The sequence below is a fragment of the Odocoileus virginianus genome, chromosome 4 (assembly GCF_023699985.2).
Source record: "Odocoileus virginianus isolate 20LAN1187 ecotype Illinois chromosome 4, Ovbor_1.2, whole genome shotgun sequence".
In the NCBI taxonomy this organism is placed as follows: Eukaryota; Metazoa; Chordata; class Mammalia; order Artiodactyla; family Cervidae; genus Odocoileus; species Odocoileus virginianus.
In genome coordinates, this window is record NC_069677.1 from 28,762,385 (window position 1) to 28,780,442 (window position 18,058).

Genomic DNA, 18,058 nt, shown 5'->3' on the forward strand with positions numbered 1-18,058 from the left:
CATTTCCATCGAACTGGATAGGAATCTTGGGGACTAATATAAGAGCAAGGCGGTTCACCAAGTTACTGTGGTCAAGTACTGCCGTCATACAATTCAACAAGTGAAGTGGTGCAACATGACCATGACATTTCAGTCCAGTGCTGTAGGTAAAACTAGACGGGTTTCTGAGGGTGGGAGAAGGGGAGGAAAGACCTCAGAACTTCAATTGGGAAGTTTGTTTTATGTGCATTCCCTGAGACTGTTTCTTTAAACAAGATCAAGGAATCCAAAAGGAGGAAACCTGGAGATGACCGTGTTTCCGTTGTATTCCTATTGATGCAACTCAGCATGTATGTCAGCTGAAGGGCAAACAATCATAGGAAAGACAAAGCTTTTCTTTTATCATCTGCGAAGGTTCTTGACGTTTGGAACACTTTTCCACTTTCGTATTATTTTTAAAAGTGATAATTTTAAAATGGTTTGTGCTGTATTTTTCCCACTTCAGATGATGGGACATTGTCACCTATCCCTATAGTCACAGAATGACTTAGGATGAATTTCAAACATATGTCCAAGAAGCTCTAATGTTTTTCAGAGGAGGTGCTGTCTCTGGCTATTAAAGCTCATCTGAGCTGAGCCACTGCTTCTCTCTGATGTTCTCCACTCTCTTGGGCAAGATTACTTTAACCTTGACTCCAGTTTTCATTCACATAGTTGGTTCTTCCTTATAAAGGCAGGTGCATGCTTTGGGTGGAAAAAAATGAAATACCAACTCAGCTTCCTAAAGTATAAACTGAGCTTTTATTTAATTTATTTATTTATTTATTTTTACTGTTCCTAAATGTTTTAGTCATGGACTTGATGTTTGGGCTTCCTTTCCATTACAAAGATGGTCAACCACAATAATCACATGTGATAATTTCACTCTAGTGTGTAATGTGCTTGAATGTTATGAGGATGTTACTTCTGTATCCTTAGGGCAATTGAAAAACAGATAAATTGACATGTTCTTACATTTATGACTTAGTGTTACCCAATATTTAATTTCTAAGCCTGTGGAGAAATTCTTTTGGATTACATTTAGTTTTATGTAAAATGGTATTGTATCATATTCCAAAGTTTTATAAGAATTCTGAATCAGCACTATCAGAATTCTAAAAGCCATTTCCCATACTACTGACATCATCTTGTTTTGAAAATTATTAATAGAATTATATCACAATTGTTAGACAATAATTAGTACCTGAAGTGTATTTCTAAATACATACAATAAATATGATCTGCATGTTTCTTATCAAAGCTACACTGAGAAGTTAAGTAACAACTATTCAAACAGTGACAGCTAAAAAATTAACAAAGGGTTTTTACCATAGTTTTATGCTTCATCTTCACTCCCAAGAATGGTACTTTTAATTTTATGTATGATCTATTTATTATCCCCAGTTTCTCCACAGGAATAAAAATAGGAAGATGTTAATAAATGGAGTCAGTCCTCAGAAAATTGCTCATTCACACAAAATTCATAATTGACCACCTGGGCAATTTAATGAAACTTTTCACATTATTTTTGGTTTGAAAATGTTTTTGTGAATGAATAATGCAAGCAACAATCTGATAAACTCAGGTACCTCCAAAATAATTTAAGCTCAATTTTCTGGATATTTAACGGAAAAGCGTTACTGAAACTTGAATTGCCCAGGATAATGTCTGATGGTTTCATTTCACTTTGAGAGAATAGACAGAATGTAAGACTCTGCATATGCTTCTGCCTTAATGTTTTTTGCTCGTGCACTGCTGTAACAGCAAATATGATGGCTTGCAGTAAAACTCACAAATCTTTGCTGCCAAGCTTAACTTGGAAACATTACTAAATAAAGACTGTAATCAATATGCTTGCCAAAATTTCAGAGCACAATACTTTTTTTCCTATTTGCTATTGACCATTGATATTAACTTCTAAGGCTTTACTTGTTTAGTAGCTATTAAATGATATGATCATCTGATTGGGAATACTCCCTCCCCAAACTAAAACACTTATTACAACCTGATTTGTAATATAGTTATTTGCTGACATTTTAAAACCCCAGTCTCTTTCCCAGAAAATAGTATTTAGCCTATGTACAAAATTCCCATTGTGTTGGTACCTTTAGATTAAATAAAGAATCTTTCCTTATCAGAAGCAGCATCATCTTCCTGTGTGTACCTGACTAATCACGAGGGAGAAGAAGCATAGCCCAAACATTCCAAAATATTTGTAATAATTTAAAATCGGAATACATATTGGTAAAGTGGACCAGGGATGAGCAGATTTACTAACATTTTTTGCCAACTTTGGAGTTTATTTGAACACTGGTGTTACTTGGCTGATACCTTAAAACAGGAGTGCAACAGAAAATATTTGCAATCATTAACTGTGCCTTTTAATTCTTGTCTTTTCCAAATCCAAAAGATTTTTCAATAAAATGCCTTGTAAATAGGCAGTCTGAAGTAGGGGAGGTGTTCACATGAAGTTTTCAAAAATTGTCTAAAACTCCTGTGGTACCTTTGTTTTTGCAACTTAATGATTCTGTAAATAAAATCTATTAATTTTGATACATATGTCTAATTCATCCAGTTTACCATAGAAACTGCATTCATTTTAGAAGCCACAAACTTTTAAAAACACAAATTTGATTTACTCTGGTAGTTCATTAGAAGATAAAAGTTGACAAATGACACTATTACAGATAGATAGACAACACAGCATAGTGGTATAGATTCCTTGGTTTCAAAGTGAATGCCACAGGTATATTTCTTAGGAGCAGGCCCAAGATTTGTGCCATTTTTCCAAGTGCCTCACCAATTATTTCCAAGGGGAATTCATCACCCCAGCAACTTAAGCAAACGTTGTTATTTTAGCAACTGTTTTAGATTTACTTCTTTTTCCCTTTTGACCAAGGGAATCAATGGTGTTTAAATACACTTTAACATCAGTTCTGACCAACTCTCTATTCCTAATAGATGACCTGTGATCTTAAACCCCCCAAAACCTCTGTGTGCTCTGCAGTGCGATGCTTATTTCTGTATGTGCATATGAGTTAACACTGCCAATTAGAGCAAAATAATTACATGTCTCTGAATGTTCCCTTAGCCAAACCTTTTTCTGAAATGGTATAAATACAAAGCAATATAATTTCAATTTTGAACGATTTTTTAAAATTTTTAATAAAGGATCCCCAGTAGAATTTTTGTTACAAAAGTTCTTTCAACTAGAATTGAGTGTATTCATTACACGTGAATTTTTTCTGAATAAACTGGAAAAGAAAAAAAGTTTTTTCAGAAGACAAAAAAAAATCTGTTCATAATTGTAACTAATCTTTATCATAGGCATTGAAAACAGGCTTTTTTGACTTATTCAAACCTGCCAAGGAAAAATTCCATACCATCTGGCTTCAAAGGACATTAACTAAAGAAAAGTTAAATGACAAAAATTACAAGATTATTAGCAGCTCAAAGAGTAGCTATTTATTTATCTTCCCCCAAAAGGGTTTTGTGTTTGTCTTAAGTTTACTTAAGCTTTTTAAAATTTTTTTCATGAAGTCTGGATAACAAATTATGTTAATACATTGGGTCTGAGCACTGGAGACTCATTTGATTCACTAGAAACAACTAACATAAGAAGCCAGTCCAACATAAGGTTGTGGAATGTTCTCAGCATCTATAACAGCAGTTTGTCATTAGTGATATCTAAAGCAAAATTGTGAAGTAGGTAATATTTGTCATGGATATTTCCACTTTTTTAAAAGATCCATTGTTTCCCTCCTGATGCCACCATTTTCTATCCTATGTCATTCAGGATAGAAAAACCTTTGCTAACAAAAAAGGATATCAACCCTTTGCTAACAAAAACATAATTAATACCAATATACTGCACATGCACAAACCCTACAGAGATATTTACATTTTTAAAGAGAAATCTGTGAAAATCAGGAGGTATTTTTTTGTGGGGAGGGACAGAATTTTTTAGGAGAATGAGGTAATGCTGGCTTAAGGCTGGGGTTGATTGTGTTAATTTGGTGATGGATGGACGTGAATTTGAGCAAACTCCGTGAGATAGTGAAGGACAAGGGAACCTGGTGTGCTGCAGTCCGTGGGGTTGCAGAGTCAGACTCAGTGACTGAACAACAAGCGGCTGCCCTCACCTTTCCTCTCCCCTCAGCTCAAGTAGTACCTGCTGTTCCCCCTCAAATAATCAGTATTAATACTCCTTGAGTGAATTTACTTCAGACATACATTTATTGTCCGAAATTAACTAGAATTCTATTGAAGAAAATTTAATACGTGAATTTTCAATAAGTACAGTGAAACTGATGCTCAAAATTATGACATAAGCTCCCACAAGATTCCCAAGTCCTTCCAGTATATTTATAAGCAAATCATGCTTGTTATGAGAGTAATATTAAGCTCCTAACATTTAGAAAAATGATAATACTTATTGTATAATATTGCTGAATATTTGATTAACCTGAAACTCTCATTCCCCAGCTATACTGGACAACAGTTTCCTTTATAGACTTCCTGTAAGAAACACAATATGTTCTTCCTAGATTTTGTTTATGGTTTATAAACATTCTTCCTAAAAACATGTGTTTGAAGGAAAAACTTCCAGCATACGAATGTTTTGACTCTAAAAAGATTTTTAAAGTAAAAAGTAAGAAAAAGGTTAAAACAGAACTTGTTAATTTTATAAGCCCGAGTCTCTAGTATTCCCACTGCCAACCTAAGAAACACTGAGATGTGATGTACCGTGTAGTCAAAACATCTGGCAGGCTGCTTTTTTACACTTTTCATTGAGATCTCATGTTTCCAACACAGACATAAACTAGAGCTGTATAAAGACTTTATATTCTAGAATTAACTTCTTGATATTTAGATAGAATAACTGGTATGCATTTCCTGCACTTAATGAAGGTACATTCCAGCCTAATGTCTCCTTGTGGTACCTAAGTCCGATCTGGGTGTTTGGGGACATATAAACATGATGTCCGGGGAAGGCAATGGCAACCCACTCCAGTACTCTTGCCTGGAAAATCCCATGGGCAGAGGAGCCTGGTGGGCTGCAGTCCATGGGGTCGCGAAGAGTCAGACACCACTGAGCAACTTCACTTTCACTTTCACTTTCATGCATTGGAGAAGGAAGTGGCAACCCACTCCAGTGTTCTTGCCTGGAGAATCCCAGGGACAGCGGAGCCTGGTGGGCTGCCGTCTATGGGGTCACACAGAGTCGGACACAACTGAAACAACTTAGCAGCAACAGCAGCAAACATGATGTCATTTAGAATACACCAATAAAGAACATAGGGTTGCCAAGTTTTCTGAAAAATGAAACCTTTTTATGATTCAGACTTCATGGAAGGGAAAAGTCATCTTGAGCTATAGCCTGTAACGCATGGATCAGAGAGCAGATGCTATGAATTGGGGGTTACATCTCTTTCAGAGACCCCTTCCTTCATCTCCACCTCACTCACCCACTTCTCACCCCGTCTCACCTATGCCATCCCTAGGAATACCAAAGAGAAGACATTTTCCCTAGCCTGTTAAGAAATATCTTTATATCTTATATATTATTATGTTATACAGAATATAAACAGGAGATAGCTGATACCCTATTAGTTGACTAATTACTAATTGTCTATTAGTAATTACATGACCATTACTAATTGTTCAGAGCCCAGGGTCTAACACAGCACACTGTCAGTATTGTCTTATAATGTCACTTTTCATTTATAAATATGTTATTTGTGACATAGGAGACACCTGTATTTCAAAAGGAAAATGTTCCTTATCAATTAATGATTCTTGGCTAATTGGATATCTATATTTTTCTTAAAGTAAATATTGGCTTCTATTTTGCATGTACACAAAAGTCCATCTCAAGTAGATTAAAATAAGAGAATATATTTATGACCTCGCAGGTAGGCAGTGAACATGTAAGAGAACATTTACCAGAAACTGTTTTAATGTCCTTATTTACTCTTTCTATTATCTGTATCATTTTGTAGACTGTATTTATTGATTGATTTTTATCTTCATTCTGGGCTGTGTTTTTCTGTTTCTTTGTATGCCTGTTACATTTCGATTGGATGCCAGACATTGTGAGTTTTACATTGTTGGGTGCTGGATTTTTTTATATGCTTTTTTTTTAAGTTTTATGTTTGGACACAATTAATATACTCAGAAACAGTTTGATCATTTCAAGTTTTGCTTTTAAGAGTTCTTGCATGATACCAGAAGCTATCAAAGTATTTTGGTCTAGGGCTGATTGTCCTGTTTACTGCGGTACTATCCTTTTGAGTACTTTATCTGACGTCCTACTCATCCGAAGATTTCTTGACTTGGCTTTGGGAATGTGAACTCTTTATAACCCCACGTGAGCTCTAAGAATTTCTCTGCCTGCTCCTTTCTGATGGTGTAAGGGTCATTTCCTCACATATGTGGTCAGAACTCAGTGGAAAACTAGAGGAGGATGCCCCTGCATTTCTCCAGCGTTCTCACTCTGTTCAGACTTCTCCCTACTGCTCTGCCCTGTGTATTCTAACACCTGGGCCTCCTGAATCCTCCACGCTGTCTCCTCAGCTTATTGAGAGTATGAGAGTTTTTTGGGGTTCTTGCTTCCTGCGTTATGTCTGGAAAACTCTTTCCTGGCAGTAGGCTAGGGCAATTATAGGACTCACTTTATCTGTTTTCCTTCTCTCAAGGATCCGATCCTGTGAGGCATTTTTTCCCAGAGTTTAATAACCATTGTTTTGTATGTTGTCTGGTTTTTTCCCAGTGTTATTGAGAAATAATTGACGTACAACACTGTAAGTTTAAAGCATACAACATGATAGTTTGATTTACTTATATTGTAACACAGTAGGTTCAGTTACTGTCCATTTTCTTGTGTAGATACAATAAAAAGAAAGAAGGGAAAAAGGAAAAATTTCTTTCTTGTGATGAGATTTCTTAAGATTCACTCTAACAACTTTCCTGTATGTCATACAGCAATGCTAGCTATAGTCATCATGCTGTGCATTACACCCCTAGTATTTATCTTATAACTGCAAGTTTGTGCCTTTTCACTACCTTCCTCCAGTTCCCTCTCCACCCCCCCCACCCCCTGCCTCTGGTAACCACAAGTCTATTTGTTTGTTCTTAGTTTCCACATATAAGTGAGATCATACAGTATTTGTCTTTCTCTGAGTGACTTATTTAACTTAGCATAATGCCTTCAGAGTCTATCCATGTTGTTGCAAATGGTACAGTTTCCTCATTTTTATACATATATATATACACATATACATATATATGTATACGTGTTTTATGTATTTTTATGTATATATATGTATACATACACCACAACTTCTTCAACCATTCATCTACCAAGGGACACTTCAGTTATTTTCATGTCTCAGCAGTTATAAATAGTGCTCCTTTGAGAATGATCTGAAATAATTGTGTTGTATTTATGTTTATCCACCAGTCTTTGATTAAATAAAAAGGAAAACCATAAAAAAAATTTAAAAAAATAGTGCTCCTTTGAATGTGGGGATGCTGATGTTTTTTTGAGATAGTGATTTTGTTTCCTTTGGATGTATTCCCAAAAATGGAATTGCTGGATCATATGGTAGTTCTACTTTTACATTTTAAAGGTCCTCCATATTGTTTTCCATAGTTATTATACTGATTTGCAATCCCACAGCAGTGTACAACAGCTCCCTTTTCTCCACATTCAAACCAGCATTTGTTATCTCTTGTTTTTGGATGATGACCATTCTAACAAGTATGAGATGATAGCTCATTATGGTTTTAATTTGCTTTTCCCTACTACCTAGGTGTTGTTGAGCATCTTTTCATGTACTGTAAGCCTTCCTATACTTTTTTTCTGGAGAAATGTCTACTCAGTCCTGTGCCCATTTTTTAATTGGGCTATTTGGGGGGTTTTGCTATTGAGTTGCATAAGTTCTTTATATATTTTGAATATTAACCCTTTATCACATATAGTTTGCAAATATTTTCTTCCAATTACATAGATTTTCTTTTCACTCTGTTGATGGTTTCCTTTGCTGTCTGCAGAGGCTTTTCTAGTCTGATGTAGTCCCACTTGTTTATTTTTCATTTTGTTGCTTGTGGTTTGGATGCCATACTGTCTTTTGTGACTGATCTATATTAGTACTGATATACTACTTCTCCTATTAATGTTCCATTAGATAAATGACCATTATCACTCTCCATGTGAGATTTCACTAGATTGATCATCTTTATTATTTTTAAACAATGACCATTAAAAATTGTACAGATGAAAAATAATGAGCTCATATAGATAGGTAAAGGTTGCTTAGCCACCGTTTCATTAAAGAGAAACCCACAGAACTCTGCCAGCAGCTTTGAAATGGGGTGAACCTGAGCCAGGCAGGAGAGTTTGCATTGCAGATGCATACGCAAGTCCCCAAAGTCCCTGCTCATGCATAGCAACCACCCTGAAAAGCCAGACAAACCCTGTAACAGGGAGTATACCAAAAACTTTTTTTTCCAAACAGAATGCCATATGGTCATCTATAAATCATGGAGATTCTAACAGCTGATTGGTGGTGTTGTGATGCCAGAAATCTACCTAGGGAGCCACAGAATTCCCACTCTCACCGAGCCTCTTAAACACTATGCAGTTTTAAAAGCCACTGGTATGGTAGAGGAATTCAGAACCATTTCAAATGAGCAATCATAGAAGGAACTGGGGATGTTTGGCTTGGAAAATAAAGACTCGAGGAGATCATGATGACTTTATATAAATATTTGAATGGATTTTATGTAAGAAGGGAATAGTCTGTACATCCTTGAGGGTTAAAACGGGTACCCTAGCAGGGTGAGATATAGTTTCCTCAAGGCAGTGACTGTGAGAAGACCTGGAATACAGTACCCCGTTCTCACTGTAGTGAGCTGCCTGCTTGGAGATGGAAACGGCCGATTAAAGAGGGGCCGAGTGGGAGCAGAGCACAGTGTCCTTGTGCAAACGCAGGCCTCTGATCCAAGACCATTATGCCTGTGGATGAAAGTAGTGAAAAGCACCATGGGACGGCATGTGTGTTTGGGTATGCCTGTCTGTGTGGCCACTCCAAATAGTTGTAGTCGACTGAAGTAATGACCTAAAATAAGCAAAACCCAGTGTGTTCTAGGGGAGACATTCCCTGGTTTCTTGAAAGTATACAGGTGAGCATCAGACAGAGGCATGCCAGTGCCATGATGCAAAGTGATCAAAACTAGTGAAAAGTCCGAAAATACAGAACCTTGTCAAGATGAGAAACAGGAAAACATTTAAACCTCTTAAGATGAAGCTGCTGGAGCGACAAAATATATTTTCAACTCCTTTCACACAGGTGTTAACTGTAATATATGAAATGGTATCTTCTGATCATGCTGGGGTATAACATCTGATTGGACAGGTGATTATGTGCACATGAAAGATCTGGGAGCTGGTTGAAAAATGCAGAATCTCAGGTCCTACTTCAGACCTACTGAGTCCGAAACTGAATTTTCCAATATACCCATGATTTTTACACACATTAACATTTAGGGTGCAGTGATCTGAAAACATCTACATAAAGAACAGGACCTGATCTATTGCACTGAGACCTTAGCAAAAAGCTTGATTCTTGAATAGTTTTCTGACATCACAGAGGCACAATGAGGAGGTGCCTGACAGAGGAGCGGGCAAGAGCAACTATCACAATTGTGGTTGAATAAAATCTCTTTCTTATATTCCTATCATAGCCTCTGCCCAACTAGTTATACTTTTTCCATCTGGAGAAAGCTCAGCAAACCTATTATATTCCAACTGAATGAAACAAAATTTTAAATATTTGAAGAACTATTATGTCTTCATCCTATTAAATCTTTTCTTCTCCAAGATAAACAGCCCAGTTCACTCAATCGTTTCTCATAATGACATTTCTGATGTTTTAATGGTTCCATGAAAGTATGGCCCTCTGAACAAGACACACAGCTCGAGATGTGATCTGACCAGTGCCATGCACTGTGACATTATTTATCTCTTGGGAAAGGCATCTATTCAGACAACTGCTATAGCATCTTTAGACTAACTTGCCCTCTAAATTGTTCTGATGCTTTATAGGTGTTAGGTCTTTATTTAATCTTGGATACAAATATGCTCACTAGAATATCCTAGGCTAACAGTTCTTTATGTCTTCAAAAATTGCAATCATGTTTAGTTTTGAGGTCCCAGAATCCTAAGTTCAAAGGACTCTTGAAATTGTTTTGTTCAGTCATTCATTTCACAGATGAGGAGACTGAGGTCGAAGAGAATAAGAGACTTGCTCAAAAACTCCCATATAACTTAGCAGAACTAGTACTGGAATGAAAGCAGCCTTCCACTAGTGTGCTATTTCCATTACACTATTATTATTGGAATTACAATAAAAAAAATCTAAGGAAAAAGTAAGCATTGTAGTAAACTGCTAGATGTTTTCAAATGTCCAATGTTTGGCATTTAGTCACAAAAAATTATTTCTTCCTGCTTTTTAGTGTAACTAATTTTTTGTCTTTTTTATTTTTAAAAAATTCTTATTTTATATTGGAGCATAGCTGATTAACAATTAACAATGTTATATTAACATAGTTGATTAACTGTTTTATTAGTTGATTAACAAGGTATATAGCAAAGTGACTCAGTTGTATCTATTCTTTTTTATTCTTTTCCCCATTTAGGTTATTACAGAATATTGAGCAGCATTCCCTGTGCTATACAGTAGGCCCTTATTAGCTCTCTATTTTAAATATAGCAATGTGCACATGTCAATCCAGAGTCCTGGCCTATTCCTTCTCCCCATTCTTGCCTGCTGGTAACCACAAATTCATTCTCTAAGTCTGTGAGTCTGTTTCATAAATAAATTCATTTGTATCATTTTTTAGAGTCCATATATAAGTGATATCACATATTTTTCTTTCTCTAACTTACTTCACTTAGTATGATAATCTCCAGATCCATTCATATGGCTTCAGATGGCATTATTTCATTACTTTTAACAGCTAAGTAATATTTCATTGTACATATGTACCACATCTTCTTTATCCATTCATCCGTCAGTGGACATTTAGGTTGCTGCCATGTTCTGGCTATTGTAAACAGCACTGCCATGAACACTGGGGTGCATGTATCTTTTCAAACCATGTTTTCCTCCAGATATATGCCCAGGAGTGGGGTTGCTGGATCACATGGTAGTTCTATTTTTAGCTTCTTAAGGAACCTACTCAAATTGAATATATAAAATATATAGTATATCAGATATTTCACATATTCAATTTGAGTAGTCATTTGTTTGGCTGACAATATAAAAAAAGTCTAGTCTGTAAATCTGTTTTAAAAGTAGAATGAAGTGCTATGAAAAGCTGTATCATTTTTATTTCCTAAAGGTGTTCCTCACTGTCTCTCCTTGGACTGATTAGATTGACCATTTGAGTGAACTGGTTTGATAGGTTCTTAGAACTATTTGCCTAAATATGCAAGTAAATCCCTTAGGGGTTCTCAGCTATAAGTGACAGAAAACAAACCTGGCTCATTTAAGCATAAAGGGAATTTATTAGAAGTATATTTAACAATTGATAAGCATAAATAATTGATAAGCATTAGAAAGAATGATAGAAAAATCACCACTTTTGCAATCATAGTAAAAATTGATTCAAGAGAGAATAAGTGATCATTGGATGCTAAATCTGATGAAGGGGGATTTGAGTATAAACAGGATTTACATGACATCAAAATGTCACCCAAGTAAATTATAAAACAAAAAATAGTGCCTTTCCCATGGAGAAACTGCACCCTAAGTAGCCAAAGTCAACATCACCAATAAGGTGATCAACTGAATGTCCATCTCTGGATGCAATGCCCTGAGAAGGACACATCACTCCTGTGAGGATGCAAAACTTGCGTCTAATCATGAGAAAATATCAGATAAACCTAAAATGAGGGATATTCTATAAAAAGTAGCAGATTATGTTTTTTTTTTAAATGTCAGTATCATGAAGAACAAAGAAAAACTGAGATGTTTCTAAATTAAAAAGGAGACTAAGGAGACCTGAGAAATGTAATATGTGATTGCGGACTGGATCTTGGACTGGGAAACAAAATTGTCATAAAGCACGGTGTTGGCACAATTGAAACTTGAATATGGTCTGGAGGTTAGATTGGTGTTAGTGTCATATATATAGATTGATATATGATACCTATGGCAGGAGAATATCTTTACTCATGCATGAAATACATGCTGCAATATGAAGGGATATAGGGGCATAGTGTAGGTAGCCTACTCTCAAGTGATTTGGAATAATGAAAATAATAATATGCATGGTATTAAATATAATTGCCTATATAAAGAGAGAGAAAAAGCACAAATATAGCACAATGTTAGAAATTGGTAAGTCTGGGAAAAGGGTATTATGAGAGTCCATTGAACTTACAATGGTATTACAAAATACATAAGAGTTACAAGAATACTTACAATTTTTCTGTAGGCTTGAGATTATCTCAAAGTAAAAAGGTTTTATTAATGTTTTTGAAAAACACTCCTAGAACTAGACTCTGGATGGAAGGACCATGAAAACCCCATACTGGAGCTTCAGCTGCTGTCCCCCACTGCCAAAATGAATGTTCTCCCATGACTGTGTGCCCCCAGATCTCCATTTAAAGTAGGTTCAGGTGATGCTGGTTGGTGAAGCTGAGATTACACTTCCATATGCTGTCTGCAAGGTAGTCTGGGAAAGTGCATGTCTGCTTACCACCAAGATTCCAAAAGTGAACCGTTTCCCAAATATAGAGTGTAGATTTGAAAAAGTTAAAAAAATTAAAAAGCCAGTGTCTAGTACAACATGTTATAGATGTTGTTTAAAAGTAAAATAGACACCTCTCTATCTTGAGTTAACTAGAGTTTAGTCGGCCTTGAAGAATAAGAGTTAAAAGAAAATAATTCTCTTTAAGCCCTGTGCTTATTTGTTGCTACCTGCCCTTACATGGGAGAAGGAAATGGCAACCCACTCCAATATTCTTGCCTAGAGAATCCCATGGACAGAGGATCCTGGTGGGCTGCTGTCCAAAGGGTCTCACAGAGTCGTACACGACTGAAGTGACTTAGCATGCATGCAGGCACTGGAGAAGGAAGGCAACCCGCTCCATCATTCTTTTTTTTTTTTTTTCCGCTCCATTGTTCTTGCACGGAGAATCCCAGGGACAGGGGAGCCTAGTGGGCTGCCATCTGTGGGGTTGCACATAGTCGGACACAACTGAAGCGACTTAGCAGCAGCAGCCATTACATGTAGGAGAATACAACAAAGGAGAATACAGTAAAGCTAGAATATATTGGTTTATTAAACCATGCAGCAAAGAAGAGCAGAATGACCCCTCATCAGGGTCCATCTACTGCTCACTTCTATTTTTTGGAGAAATTAGAAAGAGCTCTGTGAAGAATTTGGTAACTGATCAGGGAATTAAAATACATATCCTGTACTTTAGTTATAAGAACACTTTTTCCTCGTATGTAGGAATTTAATGTGGAAAATTGGACACATTATCGTTTCATAGTCATCCAAAGAATGATTATAATCTAGATGCCCTACACATTTGAGTCATTAATACTGATATGCAATCTATTATGTAAGTCTTTTGGAAGATTTACATAAGACAAAAACAAAGTGTTCTTAAAACTTCTTAAAACAAAGTAATTAGCCTCCAACTAATAAAAATTTAAAAATAAAAAAAAAATTAAAAAAAAAAAAAAAAAAACTTCTTAAAACAAAGCTTGGGGCAAGATTAAATTAAAACAGAATCTTGGAGATATAAAGGTCTTTAGAGTTCATAAAGCACAACTTTGTCATTCACCTTTGAGGAAACCGAGAGCTAGATCTTGATGGTTTAGACTTCTGTAATTAATTGCCTTCCCCAAAAATGAGAGGGGTGGGGAAAGGATGCTGAAAGGCTTTGATGGCATGCATCAGACATTGCTTCATGATTCCTTACATATGAAGAGGCTACAGAAACAGACCGCTTAAGAACTAGGGCTCAAGTCAGACATCAATTTCAAAGCCTGCTTCACCATATATTATCTGTGGGATCTTGCTTTTACAACTTATCCTCACTAAACCTCACTCTCCCCATCTGTGGCAAGAATATAATAAATGTACCCATATGTTTTGGTGATTTTTTAAGGATTTACTCTTATTTTTTTTTTAATTGAAATACAGTTGATTTACAACATTGTTTTAGTTTCAGGTATATAGCAAAGTGGTGATATATTATATATATTTTATTCTTTTTTAGATTATTTTCCATTATAGATTACTATAAGATATTGCATATAGTTCCCTGGGCTATACTGTAGGTCCTTGTTGTTTGTGTATTTTATATATAGTATATATATATATATATATTTTATATATATATATAGTATATAGTATATATATCCATTAATCCCAAACTCCTAATTTAGCCCTCCCCCCAATTTCTACTTTGATAACCATAAAGTTCATTTTCTATGTCTGCAAGTTTGTTTTTTAAATAAGTTCATTTGTGTCAATTTTTAATCAGCATATTTTATTGAAATATAGTTGATTTACTGTGTATTAATTTCTGCCATGCAATAAAGTGGTTCAGTTATACTTATATGTACATTCTTTTTTAATGTTCTTTTCCATGATAGTTTATCATAGGATATCAAATATAGTTCTCTGTGCTATACAGTAGGACCTTATGGTTTATTTATCCTGTATATAAAAGCTTACATCTGCTAACCCCAACCTGTCATTTCATTCCTCCTCCAACCTCCTACTCCTTGGCAACCACCAGTCTATTTTCAAAGTATGTGATTCTGTTTCTGCTTCATAAATAGGTTCATTTGCGTCATATTTTAGATTCCACATATAAGTGATATCATATATTTGTCTGACTTGCCTCACTTAGTATGATAATCTCTTGGTCCATCCATGTTTCTATAAATGGCATTATTTCATTCTTTTTTATGCTGAGTAATATTCTATTGTCTTTATACACCACACTTCTTTATCCATTCATTTATCGATGGACATTTAGGTTGCTGCCATATCTTGGCTGTTGTAAATAGTGCTGCTATGAACATTGGAGTGCATATATCTTTTCAAAATAGAATTTTCATCTTTCCTGACTATATGCCCAGGTGTAGGATTGTTGGATCATATGGTAACCCTTTTCTAGTTTTTTAAGAAATGTCCAGAGTATTCTCCACAGTATCATGGATTAACTAACCATAAGTGCATGGGTTATTTTCTGGGCTTTCTATCCTCTTTCATTGATCTATGTTTCTGTTTCTGTGCCAGTACCGTTGTTATTGGTTGGTTGCTAAGTCGTGTCCAACTCTTTGCAACCCTATGAACTGCAGCACACCAGGTTTCCCTGTCCTTCACCATCTCCTGGAGTTTGCTCAAACTCATGTCCATTGAGTCAGTGATGCCATCCAACCATCTCATCCTGTGTCAGTCCCTTCTGCTCCTGACTTCAATCTTTTCCAGCATCAGGGTCTTTTCCAGTGAGTCAGCTCTTCACATCAGATGGCCAAAGTATTGGAGCTTTAGCATCAGTCCTTCCAATGAATATTCAGGACTGATTTCCTTTAGGATGAACTGGTTTAATCTCCTTGCAGTCCAAGGGGCTCTCATGAGTCTTCTCTGGCACCACAGTTCAAAAGCATCAATTCTTCTGTGCTTAGCCTTCTTTATGGTCCAACTCTCACATCCATACATGACTATTGGAAAAACCGTGGCTTTGACTATATGGACCTTTGTCTGCAAAGTGATGTCTCTGTTTTTAATATGCTGTCTAGGTTTGTCATAGCTTTCCTTCCAAGGTGCAAGGATCTTTGATTTCTTTTTTTTTTATTTCATATTATGGATTAAGTGACATGGTGTATGAGATTTTCCTTAAAACAGCACAAGAAGGAACGGAGTGAGTATGAGTAGAGATAGAAAAAGGTTGGATAATTTTTTAAAGTGGTTATGAATACATGGGAATTCATTGGGCTATTCAAAATGGAGAACATTGATTCACTAATTGAACAGATTTTTAAATGTTCCTTTTTTCTAATTAACTTTGTATTGTGGAAAATTTCTAACATGTATAAAAATAGGATCTTTTTATTTCATGGCTGCAGTCACTTCCACTGTGATTTTAGTGTCCAAGAAAATAAAATCAGTCATTGCTTCCACTTTTCCCCTTTTATTTGCCGTGAAGTGATGGGACGAGATGCCATGATCTTAACTTTTTGAATGTAGAGTTTTAAGCCATCTTTTTCACTCTCCTCTTTCACCCTCATCAAAAGTCTCTTTAGTCTCTGCTTTCTGTCATTAAAGTGGTATCATCTGCCTATCTGAGATTGTTGATATTTCCCCTGGCTATCTTGTTTCCAGCTTGTGATTCATTCAGCCCAGCATTTCACATGATATATTCTGCATATAAGTTAAATAAACAGGGTGACAGTATACAGCCTTGACATACCCCTTTTTCAATTTTGAACCAGTTTATTGTTCCATGTCCAGTTCTAACTGTTGCTTAGACCCACACACAGGTTTCTCAGGAGACAAACCAGCACCTGAGTATACTATAGCTTTTTAGTATAGTCTGAAGTCAGGGAAGTTCTAGTTCTGTGAAAAATGCCTTTGGTCATTTGGTAGGATAGCTTTAATGTTTTACAGAAATAGCAAAGTGTTTCATATATATTATATGTGGAAGAAGGAGTTTAGCAACAGCAGTGCCTATTATATTTGGTTGTTTACAATGGTGACAGATGCTTGATTTTCTTCTTTTCTCACAGTTCTGGATGTTTTTTTTCATTTCCGCATAACAGAACTCTTGCCTTCTGTACACTGAATATTTCCTCATCCTTTATATTCCACCCAAATGTTACCTCCTCGTGAGCGCTGCCCTGTGCCTGCATCACCACCCTCCCGCCTCCCCCACACACAGTGAAGAATTAGGAATGTCTTCCTTAATGCTTACTTAGCATCTTATATCCTCACTAATACCATAATTAACATTTAGCTTTCATTATTTATTTTTGTCTCCCCAACTGTTTGTAAGCCCATCTGTAGCTGTGACTATATATTCAGTACATTTTTATATCCCTGGAGACTAGTAGTGCTAGGTAGATATATATTAATGTAGTTTTTATTGAATGAATGAAAGAATGAATTGGTGAATGAATGAATGAAAGAATGAAACAATGAATGATTGAAATACTCAGAAGAGTCCTTTACTATCCTGAATAAGGACTCCAAAGTGCAATTGGCATGGTCTTTCTGATTCTAAGACACAGTGGCCCCAGAAACTGGTGTATTCCCATGAGTTTCAGGGAGGAATACATATCAAGTGAAGTTTCCACACAGTTGAAAGAGAATCAATTACAGGGAAACCTTATAAACCTTATAATTAGATTGCCACTGTAATTAAGCAACTCTTTGCTGTCAAAGCAATCTATGCAGTTTAATGGGTTCAAATTTTTAAAGCCTGAGTACAGTTTGGGGCTGCAGATTTAGAAATATAATAGATTCTTCTAACGGTTTCTATCTATATCTCTAACTGGCCAAGGTCACTTGGAATTAGAATCCATGCCTATAATGTTCTAGGCACCTCCTTACCACTTCAGCTAGTTGTCAATAGTGATTTTGGTAATAGTGCTAACACGTACATCCCTGAGACTGCTGAGACAACAGAACATCATCATTAAAACTGTTCTACAAGGACATCTTGTTTATACCCAGTGATGAGTTTTGCTTACATCTCTAGCCCTAACCTTTCCCGATACACATAGACACACACACACACACAGACCCATTTTTCCAGGAATCCAAGGAAGGAGCCATACTCACAGTGATCATCCAAGGGACATGTCTATTTTGTGAGCCTGTCTGAATACAGATATCTTATGTCTTCCATAATTAGTCTGAAATGGGAGCCTGAGTTTTGAAAGAGTATTTCTTCTGATTCAGAAACACAGATTCAAAAATAACATGTTAAAGTTCTCTCTCATAG

The 18,058-nt window shown here is 36.0% G+C and overlaps 1 protein-coding gene across 6 annotated transcripts in view; it reads left to right on the forward strand.

Annotated features, from left to right (window-relative positions):
- Nucleotides 1-18,058, forward strand: part of PEX5L (peroxisomal biogenesis factor 5 like) — a 272,998-nt gene that overhangs the window by 482 nt on the left and 254,458 nt on the right. The gene's annotated exons all lie outside the window — the stretch shown is intronic.